Source organism: Triturus cristatus, chromosome 4_1 (assembly GCF_964204655.1).
Source record: "Triturus cristatus chromosome 4_1, aTriCri1.1, whole genome shotgun sequence".
NCBI classification, from domain to species: Eukaryota; Metazoa; Chordata; class Amphibia; order Caudata; family Salamandridae; genus Triturus; species Triturus cristatus.
The window spans coordinates 876,946,183-876,959,333 of NC_140585.1; positions in this window are offsets into that span (position 1 = coordinate 876,946,183).

Genomic DNA, 13,151 nt, shown 5'->3' on the forward strand with positions numbered 1-13,151 from the left:
AGGTGGTTTATCTCACTCAGGGGTTGTAAGCATGGATGTAAGGCTGTATGCCATTGTGTCTATATCAGGAATGTCTGTAGTGTACTTTACCACATTATGGAGGACTGTCCATAGGGCCTGGCAAAAAGGTGTGTTTTCAGTGTTAAATGCATTCTTCTCAACTTAAAATTGCAAGTCATGTGATGTATTTAAGAGGGCAATCCCATTAAGGAAAATAAAGTACCACCTGTTTTTGAAGGGTGTTCACATTTTAAAGGGGAGGTGAGCACACGTCTAGAGAGGCATTTTTTTGTTAGGTGGGTGAATGCCAGTAAAACGTGGGTAACATCCACCAAATGTGAGTGACTTGACAAATATGATATGTATCCAGCATGTGGTCAAATGTTATTTCCTTATCACATGACTAGTGAAAGAAAGTTGGCTACAGGTATTGTGTGGAAGATCAACTCACACAGAAAGTAAGGGGTAGGAAGACTTTGTCCCACTTCGACCTCCTGCAACAACTATATAACCACAATATAGAAGAGGGACTGTGTACACAGGGGTGTTAAAACTGCCCTCACACACAGCGAACTGTGTCATGCTTCATCATAGGGCTGCTAACACACCTCCGCACAGACCAATGCTGGAGGTGGAGTAATAGGGAGGGGGAACACAATACGAAAAATAAGTGACAGTAATATGGGATCACAAGTGAACATAGGTGCAGAGACAGTGATTAAAACTGGGCACAGGGAGTCCTTATTACAATTTTGATATTGGGTACCCTGTTCAGAGTAAAAATGGTCACACCAGGACCAGTGGATGGTGGTACGGAGAACTTATAATGAGTTACCAACCCCTCCACTCTGCAATACCGTCGACATGTTTCAGCCGGCAAAGTGTAATACCCCGGCTTTCATCTGGACTCACTGGGAAATTATCCCATGGGTACTATCCCTACCTCCTTTGATCCAGAGGTGAAGGGAAGACCCCCTTCTGAGTAACTGCTCAGAAAAATTGTGGTACAGCGCCTTGCTCTCCAAGGGGATTCTGTAACCGAATCAATAAAAACATGTGTGAATTGAAAAGTGCTGTGCCCTCTGTGCAGAAAATAGTAACAACTGAAGTGGTGTGCACCCCCCATAAGAACAGCAAAATATCAAAGGCGTAATAACACCAGCTTAGGTCAAAGTAGAGCGATAAAGCGCCCGGCTGTGTGTATACATTTATAATGACATCCCAGAGAGTGTGCGCATATAGCACATGTAAATAACAAAGGTAATACCAATATTACTGTAAACAAATCAGGCATCGTTGCCAGGAGACCCCAAATCTCTCAGGGAGAACCTATTGGTGGGTGATCCCATATTACTGTCACTTATTTGTTGTGTTGCCTTCCCCCTCCCTATTGCTCCATCTTCAGCGTTGGTCTGCGTGGTGGTGTGTTAGCAGCCCTATGATGAAGCATGACACAGTTTGCTGTGTGTGAGGGCAGTTTTAACACCCCTGTGTGATTCCCCCACTTTTGTTTACAGCTATCCGAATACACAGTCCCTCTTCTATATTGTGGTTATATAGTGTGGAAGATGCCATCAGTGATGTAATCAATCATGTGAAAGTGAAAGTGAAATTGATACTTGTATAGCGCACGACTCACCCGCAAGGGTCTCAAGGCGCTTGTAAGAATACCGCTGTGGAACCCATCCTGGCTTTCCCTGTGAGGTGTCCACTCCTGGGCACCACCAAGGTGGAGGCCAGGCATCCTTAGCGTTGTGGGGGCCGTTGTGGAGATTAAGCAAGCTATTGCCCAGAGTTGCAGAGTGGGATTCCATGATTGGAATGGCACCGAGGCGAGAATTATCAGGTCCGTGGAATTTTTGAGCCCAAGACCCGCCGAGGCATGGAATTGAACCCTTGTCCCGGGCAAGACCTCTGCATCAGGGTCTGCCGCTCTAATCATTGAGCCACACTTCTCCACTCCATGTAATATCAGATGTCATCCGTGATGTCATTTAAAATGTCATGAATGATGTAATATATGAAGTCATAAGCAGAGCATGTTGGGGTGCAATTTACAGTTACACAGTAAACTATAATCAGGGCCACTGAGATGCGATTTGCAGCTGCTATGTTTTTGCATAATTGTTATGTTATGTTATGTTATGTTATGTTAAAATGGTATTTATAGAGCGCACGGCTACTCAAAAAGAGTGTCCCGGCGCTTTTATTTAAGGTAAACTACAAAATGGTAACACAGCATATTAAAAGAGAGAAAAAAGTAACACAATCAAAAGGAGAAGCAACCAACAAAGCAGGACCTACTGAATAAACAGCCAGGATTTAAGATCCTTTCTAAAGGCAAGTAAGCTAGTAGCTCCCCGCAATTTGAGAGGCAGAGAGTTCCACAACTGTGGCGCCAGTAGACCAAAGGAACGACCTCCCAAGCGCACTCTCCTTACTCGCGGGACGGAAGCCAAAAACAGATGTTCTGATCTCAGAGAACGCGCCGGTCGATAGAAGGCAATTCTCTTTTGGAGATACATAGCTCCCGTCGCATGGAGAGCCTTAAATGTCAGGGTCAGAGCCTTAAAGGCGATCCGCTTGCGGATTGGAAGCCAGTGCAGGGTCTGGAGCAAGCCCGCAGCACTGACACGTCTGTTCAGGCCAAAAATCGCTCTCGCCGCAGCATTCTGCACAATTTGAAGCCGCTGTAGCAGGTAGTCTGGCAGGCCCAGGTACAGAACGTTGGAATAGTCTAACCTGGAACCTATCAGAGCCTGCACAGTCAGCCTCCTGTGCTCCTCCGATATAAGGGGAAGAAACCTCCGTAACATCCTCAGGAGGCCGAAGCAAATGCCCGACACCCCCAAGATCTGAGACTTCATAGTCAACCCATTGTCCATCTTAACCCCCAAGTTCTTAGCCAATTGGGATGAGCAAATAGGGGGGAACATATTGGCAGGCCACCAAGCCTGCCCGTCTGGCTCCGTGTCGCACCCAAAGAAAAGTACCTCGGACTTATCGGAATTGCACTTGAGGCTGTTCAGTTGGAACCATTGAAACACAGCCCCAAGGCAATCCCGGATACTCTTCCCATCAAAGTCTCCTCCTCTCTTACAAGAGAAGAGGAGCTGGGTGTCGTCTGCATAGGATACGATCCGGGCCCCAAACGACTCCGCCAACGCCGCCAGAGGGGTCATGAAGATATTAAAAAGGGTCGGGCTCAAGATAGAGCCCTGAGGGACCCCGACTCCCAGAGGCGGCATCTCGGCGGAATCAGGCGAGGCCCAGACCGTTTGCCGGCGGCCCGTTAGGAAGGAGGAAAACCAACTAAGCACCGTCCCCCGCAGTCCAATCTCATAGAGTCTTAGGAGAAGACCATCATGGGGGACGGTGTCAAAAGCCGCCGACAAATCCAGCATCACCAGCATGACTTTGCCCCCAGTGTCCAGAACCCCTTTAATGGTTTCTGAGACCTCGAGGAGCGCAGTCTCCGTACTAAGATTTGGACGGAAACCCGACTGAGTGGCATGCAAAATCTCATTCGACTCTAGAAAGTTGGACAGCACCGTCTGCACGTGCTTTTCAACAACTTTCGTAAGAGCCGGCAGCAGGGAAATAGGCCGATAGTTGACTGGGGCCTTTGGATCCAGACCAGGCTTTTTGAGCAGCGGGATGACCATTGCTTGCTTCCAAGCCTGCGGAACCACTCCCTGACTCAGCGAGAGATTCAGTAACGGGTTAGCCAATGGGTTGACCACCTCGGCCAGTTTTGCCAAAATCTTAGCAGGGCATGGGTCCAAGGGCGAGCCCGATTTCAAATTGCCCAGAAGTGCTAAAGAGGCGGGCGCAGATAAGGGAGGAAATATGTCCAGCGTCAAACCTGGCAAAGCAGAGGACGATCGAATAGCCCCAGAATTAAATCGCTCCACGGAAACAGTTGATTGGAAAGAATCCTGTATGAGTTGGATCTTGCTAGTAAAGAAACTAGCGAGATCAGAGGCCCAAGAATCAGAGGGTCTCTCCTCAGAGATGTTAGTCCGTGGGGAAATAAATTCTTTAACTATAGAAAAGATCTCCTTACAGGAGTTTGAGGCAGCCTCTATCCTCCCTGCCAGGTAGGCTTTCTTACTCAGGCGGATATCCCGGTGGTACTCCTTAACCACGCTCTTATAAGTCAACTTAGCATCCGAGTCATATTTTACTCGCCAGGCTCTTTCAGCTACCTTGCATTGCTGCCGCCTAGCCGACAATGCTACGGAAAACCAAGGGGCGGAAACTCGTTTGGAAGTAAGACGAGGAGCCAGTTCCGGGGCCAAATCGTTAAGCCTGTCAGAAAGCCATACTTGTAAGGACTCCAGATCCTTCGACAGGTCGCCAGAAAGAGGGCAAGGGTGATCCAGGGCCGCCTGAGCCAGCATCTCAGGGGTCACTCGATGGTACGCCCTATGGGTACGACCATGCTGCTGAAGGGCGGCACTAGCCAATTTACCTGTGCCTTTGATCAAAAATTTAGCCAGCAGATGGTCTGACCACAGTACCGGGATAATTTCTAAGACCTCCAAAGAGGAAGTCGAGAAAACCTGGTCCAGAGTGTGCCCCTTAGCATGCGTCGGCCCCTGCAAATAAGGGAGTAAACCCAGCGGTGCCATAGCCTCAGAGAGTTTAATAGCAACCGCATCGGATGGATCATCCATCCGGAAATTGAAATCTCCGGCCACGATGCAATGTTCTGCTTTCAAGGCCAGTCCCAAAAGAACGGAGTCAAGATCTTCAAAAAAAGTCGCAGGTGGGCCAGGTGGTCTGTAGACCAATAGTCCCTTGACTGATTGATGCGGAGCCAGAGCGATGGAAAAGGCGAGGGACTCCGAGCCACGAATATCCTCTACTGGCAAGATAGTACAAACCAAGCCTTTCTTCACCACCAGTGCCACTCCACCGCCCCTACCCTTCGCTCTGTCCTTCCTGAAAACGTTATAATCAGGTGGAATTGCCATGACGACGTCAGGGTTCGAGAGTTCTCCCCACCATGTCTCGGTCAACATAAGACACAGTGGTTTAGCCGTGTCAAGAAGCTCGTAAATATCTTGTGCATGTCTGCATGCCGATCTGGTGTTTAGTAGCATGCAGAGAAAACCCACATTGGCGATATTATTTCCGTGGAGACACGACAGAGCACGGGAGGGACGCCATCCGCAACCAGGGCAGATGGACTTACCCCGATGACGTCCAGGGAAGACAGTGCAGCAGCCACTAGAGGCAGTGAGGAGAGCACGAAGCTCCCCCGCCGTATAACACAGCATGCGAAGACCTGTATGACACACGCTGGATGGCCGAGCCTGTCCCCCGCCCCGAGCGTTTCCGAGACGCTGACGAGCGCAGACGGGCAGGACTCTGGCTTGACTCAGGCGCGAGTCAAGCGCTACCGCTGCGCGCCAATGCGAGCTTTAAATAGGCAATGAGGCGGTACAGCGGCGCTGGAGCGCTAACCCCCGAACCCCGGATGTACCAATAGCCCACTCCAAGATGGCGGCGGCGCGTCACGTGACCCCGTGAGCCCGGACCCGCAAAGTGCGGTGCTGATAAACTTTTATGGTGCGAGAAAGGGCCAGGGGGGGGGCGCAGCTTTCGTAAAAACAGGGACACACAACAGAAATGAAAATGAATGCAAAACAGGGAGGTTTAAAAATTGCCTAAGCAAGCCACAAAAATGCGCTAAGCGCGAAACCCTAACGCAACGTGGTAGTCACCTTTACAAGGCTGACCCACCTGCCCACTCACCTTAAATAGGCAATGAGGCGGTACAGCGGCGCTGGAGCGCTAACCCCCGAACCCCGGATGTACCAATAGCCCACTCCAAGATGGCGGCGGCGCGTCACGTGACCCCGTGAGCCCGGACCCGCAAAGTGCGGTGCTGATAAACTTTTATGGTGCGAGAAAGGGCCGGGGGGGGCGCAGCTTTCGTAAAAGCAGGGACGCACAACAGAAATGAAAATGAATGCAAAACAGGGAGGTTTAAAAATTGCCTAAGCAAGCCACGAAAATGCGCTAAGCGCGAAACCCTAACGCAACGTGGTAGTCACCTTTACAAGCTTAATTCTAGCACATCTAGCACATTTGCTACATAATTCATCATCTGCTGCATAATCTGTAGATTGTAACAAAAAAATTGTTTACATCTCAAACTGATCAAACATGACTAAATATGCGGGGACACATGTTGCTGTCTAGTGGAAGGCCCTTTGAAATGTTGCCTGCTTACCTTTTAGTTGCTGTATTTGGATGTCAAACTATTACTAATGAGGTGAAACCTTTTTCCAGATAGTGTTAACATGAGTAAGAATGACAAAATAATGAGGTAACACTAACAGAAAATATGCAGCACTATGCTGCATAATTTGCTTTTTCTTGCCACATAATTTAGTCCGCCCTGCAGCATACGTTGGTCTTTTTGTGCCGCAGAATGCTAGTGGCCCTAACAATAAATTCAGAATATCAATGTCTTTTGTTTTATTAAACTTTACATTTTTTATCTCATTTCCGCACCTAAAGTCATTATAGCTTTTTTTTCAGTGAATTTCCAGGGTTTTTATAACGTCACTTTAACTACACAGACACACATACACAGTCATTTAAACATTTAAGCATACTATAAATTAAACAATACTATGGTATATGCAAAGAGGGCGTGGTCTTCGGAATCTCTCAGTTTCTCCTGTTCGCTTCATACCAATTTCTTCTGCAATCTCTCAGTTGGTTAGTTATGAGTTAGTTCTGAGTTGTTGCCTCATATCTTTCTGAAATACTCCATCTGCATATCTCACACCTTGCCCACAGAGGGGTAATAATCGCTATATACGTGTTCAGATACAATACAATACAATGACTGGTCCCGAACTGAGAGAACAGTGTCACTTGTCAGGACACAAGGAGGGGGGACAGGAACCCCCCCCCCCCCCCGCCAAGGCCCGTAGAGTGAGAGAGACTACTGCCAAAACTGCGGGAAAATAGCTTTTCTTTTGTATTGGCGAGCATTTAAAAACGTATTTGTAAATACAGAGCAGTTTGGTCATTTCACCAAATTCCAAGGAGTAGTCAGTAACATCTCATGCCCTTTGCCACCACCAACATCACAGGAAGTGGTTGCTCCTCGCAGAAATGTCCTCAATCAAACTTTGGTGACGCCAAGTTTTGTTTGTTTGTAAATCATCTTTACTAAACATTGGAAGCTACATTACAGTGAGTAATAATATGAACAAACCCCAGTTACAGAAAGCAGCACTAACCGAAGGCGTTTCTACTTTGAAAGGATCAGTGGTTAAATTATTGGTGCAAAACAACAGCCAGAACTGACCCGAATATACTTAAAGCTAAATGTGCATCACAAGTAGGCAAAGCAGACTCTTGATAAAATCCCATCACACACGCTTAAGCACTCCCTGATGAGTCACACACAAAGAAGGTAAAGTACAGATGGCAACTCGTTGGAAGACTGCCCTTTACGTGAAATCAGTAATTAGTATAAAAATGGTAATTAGTATACAGAGTCGGGCGCGTTGCCAGGCATGTGCAGTGTGGGCTGCTGCGCATGTCTCCCAGGTAACGGAGTACCATCACCTCAGCGCGTCTGCTCCACTGCCCACGAGGCCCTTAGCTTCCGGGTGCGAGTTCCCATGATGCGTAGCGCGTCGATGCCCAGGCAGACTCTGGAATAGGAGGCCCCAGGGAGCGCGCAGCCAACACATTATAACACAACCCACAAAGGACAATAAACTGAAAAGCATTCTCCTTGCCTCATTGTCACCCCGACCATTCTTCCTCGTCTCAGTCCTTATCCAGGAGATGGTACCCATCCACCTCTAAGGACTGGCTTCCACTTTCCTTTTTAACTCCTCGCAAGTGAGGGAGTACAAGAGGGTTACACACCCACAGACGTTCCTGCGTACTCTGTCAAAAAGGAACACAATTGTAGACTTGTTCTTGGAGACCTTCATTGTGGGCACTGTGAACCCAAGGCCTCTTGGAATAACGGGATTTTGGGGCACTCCTTTTACTACCAGGGTTTTGCAGTTTACCTTCATTCGCCTGTCCGCTAATTATTATGTATCTGCCGTTAAATTGGTCGGTGTAACTGTGCATACAACATGCATTCTGCTATGATCTTCAATGAATCTGCTTCTGCACAGGGGGTTTGTTTCTTTTTCCTTCCTGTCGGCCCTTGGACAGCAAATACTTTGCCCATCTTTGAGTTGGAGAGCTCTTCTAAAGAAAACCATCATTTGTTTGTACTTCTGATTAGTATTAGCAGCGCCTTCTTTGGTTCCTCCCGGCCTGCCAACTATGGGCAAGATGTACAATGTGCATTGACAAAGCCTGCCGTGCCATTCACAAAATCACACGGTTAGAAACCGCAAAAAACCTGCTTACAATGTACAATCGTCTCTTCACGAGTCAAGAAAATATTTGTGACTTTTAAAATAAAGTTTGTGACAAACTAGTGAAAGAGTAGTGTGAAAGGGGGGGACCCCCTTCCTATTTGCGGGTCTCAAAGTTATGTTTCAATGGTTTAAGACCACAATTACAGTCTCAAACCACTTATATGCTACCAGCACCCAAGTGGAGGTAGTAAATGAGTTGCAAAGGAGAAGCAGTCTCCATGGGACATCTTCCCATTTGTGACTCGTGGGGTAGCTTCAGGGAGCAGCCAGTGGTCCAGGTGACCACTGCATGCTCCCCCCGATGTCTTCCCAGCATATCATCATTTTTTTAAAGCAGCATAAGTCCTTTCAAGTCACAAGGTTATTTTTTTTTAAATGTTGACATCATTGGAATGTGAATGCGGAGATACAGATCTGCTGTCCCTTGAAGGCCTCCATCCCTATGTTTGCAGCCATTCTTAGAGGAAACTGCTTCCTACCTTATTAACATTCATGAGGCAGGTGATTTTGCAACACTCTATGAATATATTCTTTGCGATGTGACTGAATAGCACACAAGTCACATCCTAAAATGCTGGGCAGGTGGCAAAAGGTAGATGTGCAAATTACACGCACTATTTGCCACTTGCTCAACAATCCATCAGTCCCTAGATGACTGAGGCCGGCTACACACAATGCACTATTGCCCCTTCCAGTGAGATACTAGTGTTTTTGGTACGGGCACAGTGACTTCTTTTCTTCCTCCCTGCATTCTTATAGGAGACCTAAGGGGGACGCACAGTTCCACTACTGCTCCCTCCAGTGAGATACTAGTGTGTTAAGGAAAGGCATGCCCTCTTGCTTGTCCCCTCACTAGGTCTCTTTTGGTCACTCTTAACTGTCTCTCCCATTACTCTCAATAATATGAGGTGACCGTAAGGCATCATCTAGTGCTATATAAGCTGCTTACTCAATAAAATGTATCAAACTATTACAATGTACTGCAAGATTAGATGCAATTGCACTGATTAGCGTGTGATACCTGAGGTATGGCCTACTGACACTGGCTCTAGCAGCTTTCTTCTGAGTTTCAATATCAATGTGAAAATAAATAATTGTTTAAGTAATTAAATATAACAATTATTTATGCAAAAGCTTCAAAGTACTGCAGCAGGAAGCAAGAAGAGACTGATACAGTTGATCTCTTGAGGCACCTCAGGATTACTAAAGCGATGCTTCAGATTATCTTGAAGTAGGTATTAATCTGGGGATGCAGTTCACCCCTGTTGTATCTTCCCGCATTCTTGTTAGTGTGTTGCATCATGGCTCTGAAAACGCCCCACCAATGCTCCCCATTCCACGTTGTCTTTGCACAGCCACGTGACACAGTCATTGCTGCTTGTGCTCCACACCAGGCCAAAGGAGCAACGTGGGCCGCAGGGAAGGTGCGAGCTGGGCGGCACCCCTCAGAGTGTTTCCTGGTGAAGAAAGAGCGAGGCAGGGCCAGAAGGAGGAGCCCCAGCCGAGCATGGCCTTGAATGGCTGCGCTGACCAGCAAGGAGAGCACTGGATCGCAAGGATCCAAAATTAGGGACAAGATGCGACTTGACCTGGGTGTGCGACCTGCTTAGGATGACTAAGCAGTTTGCAAACGAGATGAGGGGCTCCACTCTTACCAATACAACTCCATGACAGGAACCCATCTGGGAAGCGAACTGTGCCAATACCTGGTGGCTGGGCCACAGCGCTCTGTTCATATGTGGGAAGGCTGGACTGTTGCAAACAGAGAGGGATGGGGATTCAAATCATTCCTCTTCCCCAAAATCACCGAACTGTAGCCACCTTCAAGGTTGATCGCACTGGCAACATATGGGCAGAGGGGCCCGCTTGCCTGGTGAGACCTTGAGATATGATATATATGTTTAGAGTTATGCAATAAACTCATTTCTGAGTTGGAGGCTCTGTTTAAGACTCTTTTTGCCAGTATTTTGGTCAATGGATTGAGCATGGGACTAGACAAGGGTGTCCGTTATCTTCTATATTATTGTTTTTGCCATTAAATATTCTATGTGGTGCCTATGTCAAGGCACTGGGATTGTCTCCTTCACCTGTAATGGACATTTTGGTACACTTGGCCCATATGCTTATGTTTTAATCACATGTATATCTGATCCTATCCAGACAGATCCACGTGTACAGGACCTAACTGTACAAACTCTGAATAGGCGTGACTAGAACTAAGTCTGGAACCTAGAGTGCAAATCGATTAAGATCTCACTAAGTTTACATTCTTTGGGATTAACACAGTCAACACCAATGACTCCATAACTCCAGTGAAATAAGTCAGTGGTATGGAGAATGTCACCATACTGCTTACAACTGTGGCAGTCCCTTGCTATTATTGGCTGAATAAATCTTGTGAAAATGTCTGTCTTGGCAATGTATACGTTTTTGTTCAAGGCCATCCCACTCTATTAAAAAAATCGGTTCTACTTTTGATAATCAAAACCTGCCAAATCGGCCATTCCTAACGCCCACAGTTTGAATAGTAAGGGTACAGGGGCTGTGATGCTAGTCTATCCTGGAAGAGTCTTAGCAGAGCAGTTACCTCGGGAGTTGGGGGAGGGGTATCTTGCCCCTTCCAAATATACAAGTTTACTTTTGGACCAATCACACTAAGACATTTAGGTTTGTGATTGGATCTGTCGCTCATCCGAAGCAATCAAATATTTTCTCTGCAATGGTTTTACCCGTGATGTTACGTTTGCGGCATCAATGGCCCATGACCTCCAAAACCTGGCGAGGCGTCACTAACGTGCCTCACCCTTGCGCTGAACTTGCCTTATTTCAATCAACAGCGGCCACTTGTGAGACCGGGGAAGTCCTTGAACCGTGCACTCTCGTGCTTACTTTAGTTCTAACGTCTGGTATGTTCTATTCGTAATACTTTCTTTTGTTATCCTTTTTGATTGTGTTTTTCTGGAAATTATTGCAACTACGCACTTGCTGAATATGCCAATAAAAATGCTTCCACCTTCCATCATAAACAGTCAGTCACAGCTAATGAAGGCGCCGGAAATTTAGGCTGGACTGTATGCTGTAGAACAAAAAAAACGAGAGCCCATGTCTACTTTTGGTAGATGCGTCTTACTCCTGACGTAGGTGTGACTCATGCATGAATTTCCAGGAGTACGACACATTTAATATTGGGAAGAAAATGCTTTGCGAGTCCGGCCCCGATTATCTCGTTTTCTCGCCTTATCGTGAGGTCGAAAGGGTTCGGTGAATCTCATTCCTGCTCAAGGCCCTCGCCTCACAGGGTGTCCCTGTGCTGTACTTTCCCCTTCTCATCAGCACGAACCATGACCCGCAGAGACCCGCAAGGCTCAACAAGAATTGTGCTCACCTGCCTCTGCACTGCTGTCCCCTCATTCTTCCGCTTCGGCCAGACAACAATCCATCGTCGCCTCCCTCCAAGAAAGAGCACACACATTTCACACTTGTGAAAAATACAAGGGGATTTCTCCTGAGTCGGGAACACCTCCAATACCCCCAGAGCCCTTCCCGCTCCCCTCTCAAAGCTGTTGTCTGCAGCATTCAACCGCCTGGCAAACAGAATTCATTAAAAACGCATTTGTTTTCCGGCAACAGCAGATTTGTGATTAATTTTCAGTTCCAGGGGTTATTTAATGGTACAGATTCCCGCTGTCATTTCGTATTCTCCTCTGAGCACTTGATGGATGGGTCCCATTGGCAGACTGTCCCCAGACGGCCACCGTCCTGTCACAAGACAGCTAAAACTCTTGTTGATGAAGCTGCTCGTTTGGGGCCTGGAGATCCAGGGCCGCGGCGCCAAGAGGAAACGTGCTGGTCTCTACCTTAAACGGCGCGGAGACGGGGCTGCATTTTCAGTGCCCTGCTCTGCCTGGTCCCAGAGCTATGACATGAGCCCAGCTCTCACGTGCTCCGAATCCTTCGGGAAAACACACAATTTAAGACCTCCATGCCCAGAGCTACAATCAGGGCACACAAGTCCTACAAAAATAAGTAGGGGGACTAACGAAGTTAGGCAGTATGCAGTTGACATCATTGAGCGTGACATCACAGTGTGTGACATCGCAGCATCACAGGAAGTGGCATCACAACCCATGACCTCACAAGAAGTGATATCAGATCCAACTACTGATTGATTTAGCTTGATCAGCGTCCTTGTGCTGTCAAACCACTGCTCAGGCTGTGTTTCAGCCTACCTGAAATCCGCACGACCAGGGAGAGACTCTTGGTTTCTATCTCACCGGAGGGAGGGACTGCGAGGACCAGCCTGCACAGCGCATTCATCACCATCGGCGCAGCTGGGGCCTCTTCCCGCCACTCCCTGCAATAACGCGGTAACGACTCGCGGCCCCCGCTTCGCGGGAGCCGCTCGTAGATATAAATTGCCGCCCCTGCCTTTGAACTTTGGTGCTTTGATCCACAGCCTACCTGAAATCCGCACGACCAGGGAGAGACTCTTGGTTTCCATCTCACCGGAGGGAGGGACTGCGAGGACCAGCCTGCACAGCGCATTCATCACCATCGGCGCAGCTGGGGCCTCTTCCCGCCCACTTCCTTGTTCGACATTTTCTATTAGTTTTGGCTGCTTCATTCGCGCTAGCGGAACGCGCGCGGAACGAAGCTCGGGACGAAGACCGGGCAAAGAGCGGGCCGTTTGAGGCCGTTCGAGTACGGGAGAGGCAGGGCCTGGGCCTCCCC